Source organism: Oxyura jamaicensis, chromosome 2 (genome assembly GCF_011077185.1).
Source record: "Oxyura jamaicensis isolate SHBP4307 breed ruddy duck chromosome 2, BPBGC_Ojam_1.0, whole genome shotgun sequence".
Classification (NCBI taxonomy): Eukaryota; Metazoa; Chordata; class Aves; order Anseriformes; family Anatidae; genus Oxyura; species Oxyura jamaicensis.
In genome coordinates, this window is record NC_048894.1 from 11,564,984 (window position 1) to 11,577,580 (window position 12,597).

General features: G+C 35.7%; 1 long non-coding RNA gene across 1 annotated transcript; it reads right to left on the reverse strand.

Moving 5' to 3' along the window:
• Window positions 1-343: 343 nt before the first annotated feature.
• LOC118163194 lies at window positions 344-9,965 on the reverse strand. The gene is made up of 3 exons (XR_004748903.1): window positions 8,803-9,965; window positions 2,048-5,028; window positions 344-643 (listed from the first exon to the last, which is right to left on the reverse strand). It is a non-coding gene; the product is annotated as an uncharacterized LOC118163194 (long non-coding RNA).
• Between the last annotated feature and the right edge of the window lie 2,632 nt (window positions 9,966-12,597).

The following is a 12,597-nucleotide window of genomic DNA, read 5'->3' on the forward strand; positions in this document are numbered from 1 at the left end:
TAGCCGCAAAGGGAGTGCAGCATCTTTGCAGAGCCCTAATTGTCAGGTGCCTGTTTGAGAGGGAGGAGAATGGATGGGCTGTTTTGGCACTGGGCTATCTTTTCAAATGTAGGAGGGAGAAAAAAAGGACTGGTAACAGATTTCTCTGCTCCATAAACCTCTTTCCTCTACAGTCTGAAATGTTCATGCTTACAGTTACCTCTTTCCACACAACATATTTAAAAACCTTCGTGGGGCTGGCTTTTGTTGTTGTTGTTGTTGTTGTTGCTTTTTTTAAAAAAAAAAAATTAAAAAATTATTTATTTATTTCCAGGGAAAATGTTCATTCAGTTTTCCCTTTGCTTGCCTTTCTGGATGCTTTCTCCCGTGATGCTTTCTCCCGTATTTTCTTACTGATCCTTTTTGCTTATAATGTGCCTCTGCTGACAGTGACCTTCCTGGTCCTCCCCTTTATCAAATGAGACTGAATTTCTTAGGAGTAACTATGTTGTTTGCACCCCATCTTGTTTGTGAGAAATTTAATGGCTATTGTTGCTGTTTGAAGCATGAACCTCTGAAACACAAATCCTTCCCTTTACACATGGAGGCTGGGCAATGTAATACTGCTCTTCCAGCCCATGAGCCACAGGTCAGCATTTACTTTCTGGGAAATTCATAATTAAAGTGTTTTAGTTATCCCACATTAAAAAAAATAAATAAACACCACCAACAACATACTGAAGGCACTAGGGGTTTACTGCAAGGTGAACCAGGTGAACTCAGCCTTTGGGCAAGGGGAGGAGATGGAGGAGTGAAGTATGTAGACAGCTGACTCCAACAATTATTTGCCGGTAAGCACTGCCAGGTTCTTTTGTCTCCATCACATTTTGCATTTAGATAACTATCTCCTTTGTTATCTTGCTGTAGAACCAGACTTTTGTATGAGCAGAGACAGAGCCTCAGTCACTGGTGGATTTACCAAAAGTGAAGAGGAAGGTAGCAGGGACAGGGACAGGGATGGGGAAAGATGGGAGGAGCAAAGATGCCTAAATCCTGCTACATGGGCTCAACACAAACAATGCTTTACTCCACCAACATCCCCAATACAACCAGTAGCACAGCTTGCCAACTGAGGTATTTTTTCTGTATGTATAAACACAAATGGTCATCAAAGACCATTGTTTTCCACCATGTTCCCCTTGTTCATGTACTCAGTGCCCTGAAGATGTGCAAGCCTTCACTGTGTAATGACAAACTGCTCGGAACCTTCAGTGTCACAGCATATAGAAAATTCCAAAATGCTCTGCAGGAAAATCTTTCAAAGGTTTGGATTTCTGGGATTCAAATATATCCTCATTTTATCTATCGTGAAGATCACAGCAGGCACTCAAGCTCAATGCTGAATTACTGTTTTTTGAAATGGCTGTTTTTACAGGCAGCTTCTTGACGAATGTTATGGCTTCTCTTTACCCCAGTCTTCAGACACCTGAGCCGACAACATATTCAAAATAGCATATTCAGCAGCATTCAGCAGAGGTGGGACGCAAAGGCTTGTATGGTATGCAATTTGTTTGTATGGATAGAGACCAGGGAGTACACTTAAATCAACCATGAGGAGCCTTTTGTTGTTGATGTTAATTTCAACATTATACATTTTTATGTGCACAGCCTATAAATATACCAGTAGGAATAATTTTATTAAACTGAGTTACAAAAATAAATGCTTTCCTCTCACATGCTAGTTCTTCTTTCTGGTCTAAAAGTCTGATTTCTTCTTAGATATGACTCATGCCATATCTGTCTTTTTTTCAATCAAAATGTTCAGGGATGACGGACAGAAGATGTGTGCTGTACGACCGAAGCTAAATGTTAACTACCAATTGCTTACAATGTGAGGAATGCAGAAGCTGCAACTACTTGCTACTAGCTCCTGCAGAGTGCCAAAGAGGAGCATTTCCCCATGCTTGTGCATTTTATTTCCATATCTGATTATGTTCTTGCTTTATACAAATCACACGCTGACACAAAATGTCTATGAGTCAGTCTTTTTCCTTCATGCGTTACTCACGTAAGATCCATAACAAAGTCCTCTATTTTCTGCCCACTGTGAAGCCTTGTTAAATTAATCATACTGCAAATTGGAAAGAAGAATCATGTCATTTCTCTTCAGAAAAATTAAAACTTTTGACATTTAAATAGTATATTTACCAAAGCACTCCACGAAATACTGTCATCTATTTTCTGTCTATTAATAACATGTTACAGTGTAAAAACTGTTTTTATCTCTGTCTGTGCAAAAGCATGGCCAACACTGATTCTATTTAACATTTTATCAGCTGAACTAGAGAAGAGATATTACCTCTTTGAGCACCAGCCAAAGGTCTTGTAGCTAATGCTGACCTCTGTCAAATATAGCACATTGTATAGGAAGGATTGACAATTATTGTTCTACTGTATTTTGCAAGACACCAAGGGTCAGAGCAATGGAATTGTTACATTGCAGCAGAGCAATAATTCAAAGCTTGTTTGCCTGTGCTGGTTAAAGCTGCTGGGGTCAACAATATTTACTGCATTAGAATATAGGCAAAATGATAAGGAATTTGTAAGTAAGCTTGCAGTTTTCTTGGTTGTTTTATTTGTTTTCTGGGGTTTCCTTTCTGGTTGACAGGTATTCCAAATCAGCCCACTACCCTCCTATGACAGCAAGATTCTTCTTGTTAGAAAATGATAAATCAGCCTTTTAATCTCAAAGAATCAGATTGCATTGAAGCTTTATCTAGCCATCTGGAAAGGTGGGGTGGGGGTCAAATTAGAAAGCAAAAGCCTTTCTCATTCCATTGAAGCATATATACAATAGTGAAATAAGACTTCCAAATTCATAAAATACATTCTGACTTCTTGTATTTACTTTTTAAGGTCATTTTAAAAAATAAGTATCCCAAGATATGCTGTCTGCAAAGACATGGATTGCACCTCCCTGTGGTGCATGGGCATCTTTAGACTGTTAATTTCTACTAAGAATATTCTGCTTCGTTGAGAGAGCATAAACATAGTTTTGGCATTGGAAGTAGCGAGTCTGATACCTTGTTATCATCTTATATGGATGCATCTATGGTTCATTTCAAATACACTATAAAAAAGAAAAGTATACCTACATGCTTGTACATAATCAACAGAAATGACAAAACCATTCCCATTATGTTAAAGTCAATAGGGGTTTATTGCAAAACCTCAGTGTGAATAGGATTAGAAATAATACGGAATATAGAATAATTCATAATACAGAAACAAAATATGGAGAATATCAATGAGTTTGTCTAGGTCATCTCTTTCACCCACTGTAGGATTGTTTCCTGTGGTATATTGCCTGTGTTTTGCCTCAGTCAGCCTGTGTTTGTTAGCAAAATCACCCTGCTGCAAAACCTGCAGATATTGTACTGAACTATCTAAACAGGACTACCATCTACTGGGCTCAGACAGCAATCTTTCTGACCTGCTTAGCACTGCTAATTCCTCAGGTAGCATATGTGTTTTTGTGCACAGTATGTTCAAAAAATATAGGGGGGAAAGGGGATATTCAGGAACAGGCCATATCAATTAAAAGGAATTTTGATTGCAAATGCTTAAAAGAGAAGCAACACTTATAGCTTAATGAAAGAAAAAATATATCCCAAACTCCAATATTAAAACAGGATGACTTTTCATGAAATTCCCAGGACTTAAAACTGCAGCATGAGGCTTTGGTATCTCATTATTTGATCACCCATCTTGTATAACCAGTAATATTACAAAGAGTGACCAAATGTTATGGTGTAGGATAAAAGTGTTTTCTTCCAGCAGGGGACAGTATGGAAAGAAGTCATGGCAAAATCTGACCATGCTGATTATAGCTCATACTGATTGTCTCTATCTTCCCAAAGTTAAAGTCAAATGCTACCTGAAAGCATCTATTGCTTATGTGCAGGAGGCACTCAACTTGTGGAGAGAGTGAGAATGGGTTTCAGTCTTCAAAGTGGCCACTCGATCACTTTTCATGGATATTATGCTCATACAAGCATTTTAAAAATGCCTTTAAAATAAAACAAAAAATAAGTGTAGGACTTGGGGGATTAAACTGGTTACAGACCAGCAAAGGGTCAGCCAAGATATTGATGTGCAAGAGTCTGCTCTATATTTCAAGCTGCAGGTAATATCCTCTAAACACATGCAGGAATTTCGGCCTCACTTTCAAAGCCATTTCTACCTAAACTGCTCCTGCCCAAGGATTATGTGAGAAACCACACTCATTTATTTTCTGTCCCAACAGATCACTGAAATATGTGTACAGTACTGAAACATTACAGCAGAACAGTTCAATTACAGTAAAAACTGTAAAATCATAGAACCATTTAGGTTGGAAAAGACAGTTAGGATCATCAAGTCCAACCGTCAGCCTGGTCTATCTGCTATACCAAAGCTTCAAATTTCTTCTGAAGAAAACAACAACAACAACAACAAACCACCACCACCAACAACAACAACAAAAAAAAATCAATAAGCCTAATTTGAGGAACATTTAGATAAGTCATGACTCTTGGCTGATTGCTAATGGTCTCTTTCTGGGCAAACTATGGCACTAGTGGCATGGCAACTAAATAGTTTTGGTCAACTCCTAAAGCCATTTTCTCTTATGGAAAATATTCTAAGCTTCTACCACCATCACTGGAGAAATAAACTCAAGTTGGATGATGATTTAGGAAGAAATATATGACAGAAAGCTTAAGCAATAGAACTAATTTGTGTGCTGAGAACACTGAAATCATAGGCATGCCAGAAACCAAGCATCAAAGTTACTTGAGAGACTGGGGTTTATGACATCGAATAATTATGTGGTTGTTGAAATAGTCACAGCACTTTGCTGCAGTGCAGGCAAACTCCTGCTTGCCATGAGACTTGGGATATCCTGCAGAGAAACAGAAATACCAGCCTTGACCAAGCATCCAGCTAAATGTCCTTCAAATCCTTGATAATAAATATCTAGTTTGGGTGTGATTCCAGCATGCTCTGGACCTGGAAAGAAAAGGTTTAAAAGACAGTCAGTATTCAGATGAGAAAAGCCCTAATTCTAGTGACGACCTAAACAATCTAAAGTGACTACTTAAAATCCTGAAAATCATCCAGCTCCATTTTGCTTTGAGCAGTTTTGAGAGCTGAAAGAAATATCCAAAGCTTTCTTCTGTTATCTGATCACAGTAAGGTTCTGCCCTTGAGGACCATAGGCTATCAGTAATTTTGCTTCATGTGGGACATGAAGGGGATTCATAGAAAAGCAAAGTTGTGGCAGTGCTTAAGCGTTTGTCATTGACATAACACAAAATAAAAATGTCAAAGTGAAGCCCAGAAGTCCAAAAAAGTAAATTATTGATTCTAGCTTTCTTTTTCTTCAAAATAGTTGATGAAAAAGCAGTACCCATGACAATAGACTTCTCCCTCAATTGAATTAATTAATTCTATAAAATATATATATTTTTTTCCAGAAAAATACCTTTTCTTTCATATACAAGTTGAAAATCATGATTGCTTTGTGATATCAATACATTTAAATTAATATTAATTGTATTATTTACCTGTCACATGCTAATAGAGATGGGGAGGATTATTCTTTTTTTCTTTTTATGGCTTACCATTTAAAAGATATAACATGAGTATTTATTGATAAACTAATAGAATGCTTGATGAAATGGCTCTAGCATTAAGCTGTTAAACATTGACCAACAAATTAATGTTATAAAATATGTACAAACAACAGTGTGATTCATGTTTATTGAACCATGGATGTCCTTGCCAGATAAGCTGTCAGTAAATATATTATCAGATACACATATGTAAATTAATGCAATTAAATTAAAGAACAGTTCATCAAAGCATTGTTACATCTGGTTAGAAAACAACACTAACAGTAATTACCATTGTTAGATATAGCATACAGTATACGACATTACACCAAATGGAATTCAAATCAGCAATAAAATTCTGTGTGGAGGGTTCTTATGCAAGTGAATAAAATTAAAGCCAGTCTGCCTGGCACAATTTCTGCTACATCATTCACTTTTTTTACCTATACATCTCTTATCTTCTCTGTCTATAAGCTTTAGGGGCAGAAACCCTTTATTGTGTGCTTCTGAATGAAACTGAAAAGTGTATAGTCAGTAACAATTATGGTGTTTATTGTCAACCACCAAACATTTGGGTACCTCAGCTGGTGATTCCTGGTATCTTTTGCTTACCATTAAATGTCAGGAGTCTCAAGCCAAGATCAGATTTTCCTGTAAACCATCAACCAAATTAACTATGCTCTAGGTTTTTGGGGTAAATGTGCAGCAAAATACAGCCAGGATAGTGCATGCTCTACACATGAATGGGCTTCATTCTTCTTTCCTGTCAATCCATTACAAATTTAAAAGGAAAATGTCCCTTTTACCTTACTCCAATGAAGTGCTGGAAGCAATCCATTTCCTTCTCCTGTCAGCCTGCCACTCTTTAAAACAGGCAGACAGGGGGAACGGCGATCCTCCACAGAGGCCAGCCCCATCCTACACAATTCTCTCACAGAAGTGGAAAATATAAGTCTTTTCTATTCTACTACTGCTTGGAGACAAATGTAACTTTCTAGATGTCATACTGGGCTAAATGGGCTTTTGGCCCACATCACAGCAATACCTCTGACTCTGTCTTCCTGGCCCAGATGAGGAGGTCCTGATTTGCAGAGGAATTAAATGAAATATGAATCCAGGGAGATATTTTAGTTCATGCTTTAGGACCCATGATGAGATGCCTTAGCTACTCTGTGCTGTGCCCTCTTCAAGACATACTCACAGAATAAATCTGAATAATGGATGAACTAGAAGAGACTGTTATCTGGTCTGTATGTACAAAGAGGCTAAATTTGTCAAATGAATTATTCACTGTGAATTATTCACTTAACTCCAACAACCTCTCTATAATCCGTCTTCTGTCCATCCCAAGTGCTATGAACACGGTCTATACCTAGTTCATATTGCAGCTTTGAACTTAATCTTTTTATTGAAGTTCTTTGACCTGTGTGTGTGAAGCAGAATAAAAACATGGAGCAAAGAATCATGACAACATTGGGCAAAAATAAATAAATAAATAAATTATTGTATCTAAACTTAACATAATAACTATAAAAAAAAGAAAGTACAAATGTCTGTACTGAAGTAGAAAGTACATTCAACATATCTAAAGTCCTGTCTTGCACATATGGGCATGTACTTAATCAGTAGCAAACCTGGTAAGATCAATGGAAAGAGGCATGGTGCCAGAATTAAAAATATATTTATAAAAGGAGGAGCCAAAATCTGTCAAGGATTGAAACATTAAAACACTTGTGGGGATGTGAAAGTTGAAAAATAAACACAGTTGAATCTTTTATAATTAAAGCTGTTCATACTTTCACTGTGTTCTTTCTTTTTTCTTATGTTCTTCAAGTTCATTTAACATTTTTGCATTACTAAATCTCAACAGGTTAACTACTTTAAAATATTCAGATTTTGATAATGCTAGTAGTGTTGAGCAATACCTTAAACTCTGCTATTGCAGGGAATTGGAATAAGGATGACACAGTCACATCTCAATGCAAAGCCCTAATGTAAAAAATTAAATATGAAGAATGTGAGCTGAAATTATAGCTCAGAAAGCTGCCTGCAACTTTCTCCTAGTTTGGAGAATGTGTGAATCACAGAAAACAAAATATTTTTTAAGACTAGGGGCATAACACAGGCTTTCTTTTTATCAGGTGAGTTTAAAGAGATATTTAAAACTAATACTTCACTTTCTTTATGGCATATTTTGTTTTATGCTAAGCGGAATCCAAAAAGACCCTATTAATGAAGATGGTTTAATGCCTGTGCATTATTATAATGCACTCCTTTGTTCTACACTTTCTCTGTGTGTCATAGACTAAGTCATTAATCAATGGGTGCTGAAAAATAATTGTCTACTTCTTAACAATCTTCTATTGTTAAAACATTTGGAATTTTAAGATAAAGATGTACTGGCTGCTCTGAAAAAAAATGTGGTTTAAGATTACCCTTCATGGAAATGTGGGCTTATTGTTAGAAATGCAAAGCAGATGACCTGGTTTTAATGTGTTTTAGTGCACTGTTGTTCAATTGCCTATTCAAATTGTGCTCGAAAAGTAGACTTCATTAATGTCACAAAATAATGATTTTGTGTGTTATTTTATTGTACTGGCACATTAATTAAATGGAGAAGCATCATAGAATTACACAGGGTTTAAAAATAGAACAAAAATAGTACAAAATCTTTTTCATAATAATAATGATAACTCTTAGTCCATTTAATACAATTTAAGAATTCTTTTTGTACTTCTATCCTTGATGTCAGCTATAAATACAAGACACATACTGATTACAAATCACCTAGGAATACGTGTCCATAACAATCCGCTTTAGGATCTCATGTGAGTCACATTTATGAGATGTGAAGAAATAAAAGAAAACAAACAAACAAACAAAAGCAAACAAACAAATGCAACCCAACCCAACCAAACCCAAACCAAACCAAACCAAAAAAAGAAAAGAAAAAAAAAAGAAAACAAAAAACAAAAACAAAAAAACACCCCCAAACCAACAATGTACCAAACCTGCCAGATGAAACACATGGAAGTACTTGCTATATCTGTCAGAGAATATTAGCAGCAATAGATTATGGACCACAAAGCTCTTCCACCTAACTCAGTCAGTAGAAAGATTCTCAATAAATTGATGATCATGGATCATGCCTCTTTCACCTTGAGATTACCTCTGCAGTATCATCTAAAACTTTTCACAGGAGCTTTGTGCAAGGTGGTGGTCCTTATGTATTCAATATCATAAAGTGCAGGTAAGTCCTGAAAACAAACAAACAAACAAAAAAACAGGTTAGCTAAGTGTGTAGCAAACGTGCAGCCCCCAAAAGGAAAATATATGATGAAAATAGAGGTCTTGAGTGTACAAGCCAGGACGATAACTTGGATCTTCATGGTATAAAAATGAGTGCTCATTTATTGATCACTACAGTAATGTAGTCCTAGGAGCTGGGTAGATGTGGGTTTAGGACAGAACAGAGAGAACAAAGACATGTAAATAAAACATTGTGTTCATGGCAAGAAGGCAAAGGAAATAACAGAAATGTATAAAAGAGTCACAGTCTCCTTACAGGTGGAAATAGTAGAGGAAAAATGAGAGGAATTGCTCTAACACTCTCTCCTAACTAACCCCACAGAGTATACACAACAGTATTTCTTTCACTGCTTTTTAATTTGCCAATTACCACTGAAAACTCAGCAATGATATGTTAAGTTTTATCCTTAACATCTGGGTTAAATAAATGAGAATTTTAAAGTCCTGTGTGTGTGTGTGTTCTGCTCCAACACAATAAGGTGATAATGTAGCACTAAGTTGGAATAAACCTGAATGCAACTGTTCTATGCCACTATTTAGCAGCCAGTACACATACGAGTGCTATGGAGCTGTCTTGCATCACTCAAAGCAATGCAGGTGTTATGTTTTGGCCTCACACATTGTACCCAGCTCATATGTCATCTTATTAACAGGTAACTTAACAGCTACAGGCACGATTTCAGTCATTGTTAACTACTTGCTGCAGTATGACAATCACTGTGGGAGATTATTGAGTTAGTAATGACATGTGAAAAGAAACAAGAGGAAACAAAGTAGGTGGAGGAAAGACACAGAATATTAATTCTATTTTTAAAATATTCTCAGTTTGCTGGTAGTCATTTGAGAGTGGGTTGATTATTTACTCCTATGAAATTTTTCTTTTATTTTTTTCCCAATTACAGTTTTGGGTGAAGTATTACCCGTTTTTGAGTAAGTGATAAACTTTCACTGATTTCAATAGGAACAAAAGAGTAGCACTCAAATGTACCACTTATTTTATTAATGCTGATCACAGATTTAGTAAAGCCCTAAAACCAGTGGCTGTACAGATTACTGTTAACTATGCTCAAAATTTAAAGAAAAATGAACTATAAATTACATGCACACATTCAAAAGAACAGATGTTTTTTGTAAACATTCTCAAATTTTATTTTATTTTTTTAAAACGGGCTGTTAAACAGTGATTAAACAGTGAACCCTTGAAATGAGCAAAATACTTTTCAGTGACTGGAAAGCATGTAACACATCGTGTAGATTATTGCAAAAAAATACTAAAGACCATTATAGGAACATGAGGCCTGTTTTTTTTTTTCTTTTTTTTTTCTTTTTTTCTTTTTTCTTTTTTCTTTTTTCTTTTGTGTATGTGTGTGTGTGTGTATTTCACCTGCTCCGGGAATGTGTGTGCTTTATTTTCATTTTCTACAAGTGCTTATATAAAAACTGAAGAACCCATCTCTCTATACATGTCCATACCTAGGGCCAAACATGTAATCAAGTCAATAGCCTCATTTTCTAGTAAGGTGGCTACAATGAAGTAATTTCTGTACCTAGTAAACAAGGAAGCTGCCAACTTAAATATACTCTCCTGCTTAGCACCTCAAACTCTCAAGAAAAGGTCTCCCTCTGTGTCATAAATCATTGAGAGATGAAGAATAATTGTCTAGTTCTTAATCATTTTCTATTGTTGAAACATTTGGAATTTTAAGATAAAGCTGTACAGTCAGTACTGCAAAAATGTTGTTTAAGATTATCCTTTCTGAAAATGTGAGCTTATTGTTGTAAATGCAAAGCAGATGACCTAATGTTAATGTATTTTAGTGCTATTTTAGTGCTGCCTATTCAAATTGTGCTAGAAAATAGGCTTCATTAAAGTAAAAAAAATAGTGATTTTGTGCATTATATTACTAAACTTAAATATTAATTAAATTTAGAAATACCTTGGATCTATACAGCATTTAACAACAGGCGTCTACCATATTATTGTAATAATAGAAGAAAACTGTTCTGAGACCATTGAAAGCTTCTGTATTCTTTTTACTTATTTTTCCTAGATGTGTGCCATAAATAAAAAGAATATGCTGCAAGTGATTACAACGCAGCTAAGAATACATAATTCTGTGTAACTCAGTTTTAGTATTCTTGCAGGCAAAGAGAATAGGTTAGCAGAGTTAATTTCTTTCCTCTTGCTTCAGTGGCATGACAAAATTTGAAACACGGAACTGCAACACAGGCTACTGAGGCCAGAGAGAACTCTGTATTTCCTAAGTAGTCAATAGTATTTATGAAAAAATAATGCATTATATAAAAGTAAGATGTCTTTCAAGAAAATCTTAATAGGCTCCTTTAAAGATATAGAGAAATGTCATCCAAGGTTTGCAAAATCAATGACCTTAGTAAGAGAATCCTTGAAAGCAACTTTCAGGATGAAGCAAAGCTTGGATAAATGAACTAGTTAATTTTCCCCCATTTCTCTTTTTTTTTTTTTTTTTTTTTTTTTTTTTTTTTTTTCCCCTCAGAAATGTATTCATATACCATGTTTATACAGAACTATCATTTCAGAACTCAGACAGTTCAGATCTCACACACTGAGATCTCACTCTTTAAGGAAAGAATTGGCACAGTATAGAATAGCATCTGCGGGTAAATTAATTCTTTCTACATGTAAATTTGGTGAAGAACAATTATTTAAAATGAAATCTACAAATGATGGAGGGGATTCTGGTAACAGGAAAAGATTGTCTGCAGAATCTATAACCAGTCATATATAATTCTTGATCTGCTCCTGTTGTGGGGTGTGTGTGTGTGTGCAAACCCTACAGCACTAATATAATAAAACTGTAACTATGAGAATGTAGAGCTCATTAATCAATCTGCACCAGCCCTTAGGGCCAGAGCTGGGGAACAGGAAAGGACAGTTGACTATTGGGAAAGAAATTACTAACTCTCAGTCTTACTAATTCCTGATATAATTAAAAAAGCTGAAATTTTGGAGAATCTACATCAATTTCTCACCCCTCCTTATAATTTGTCACTATAAGAAAGACCCATTCTGCCCATGACTTCGGACTATCCATGTCACCAACAGCTCTATACTCTAATAAGGCTTAACACTTCTCAGAGTTAAGATTTTAGAACTTATTTCACAGAGACAGTCTTTTTTTCAGTCTATACATAGGAAACCTGAAGGCCTGGAAATAAGCCTAAAATCATACACATGAACTTGTAGGGAATTTCTTGTAAGGAATATGGCCCAGTGAGACAGAGATGCATATTCTAGAGGAACAGGACCTCAGATTTAACATTTTAGTCTGTTCTATTTCACAAAAAAATCTCTGAACCACAGTGGGTGTCATTCACACCAATATTTTAATTTAAACAGGATTTGTCCAGGTCTAATTTGTCATCTTGGTGAAAAATCAGATTGCAATTATATGTGGCTATTTTCTATCTTGGAGGGGAAGAAAGCACTGATGCTTCTGCAATAGCCTTCTAAAACCTCTAAAGCAGTGGTACAACCACTGCAGATAGGTTAAGGTATTTTTAGACATAAGCTTTCAACAAAATAGTTTTCTTTAATGCTGGCTATGAAAAAGCCAAATGATATAAGAACTTCATCCTTTTGTGTGCTGCATGTACATGGAAACAGAAGTGAAAA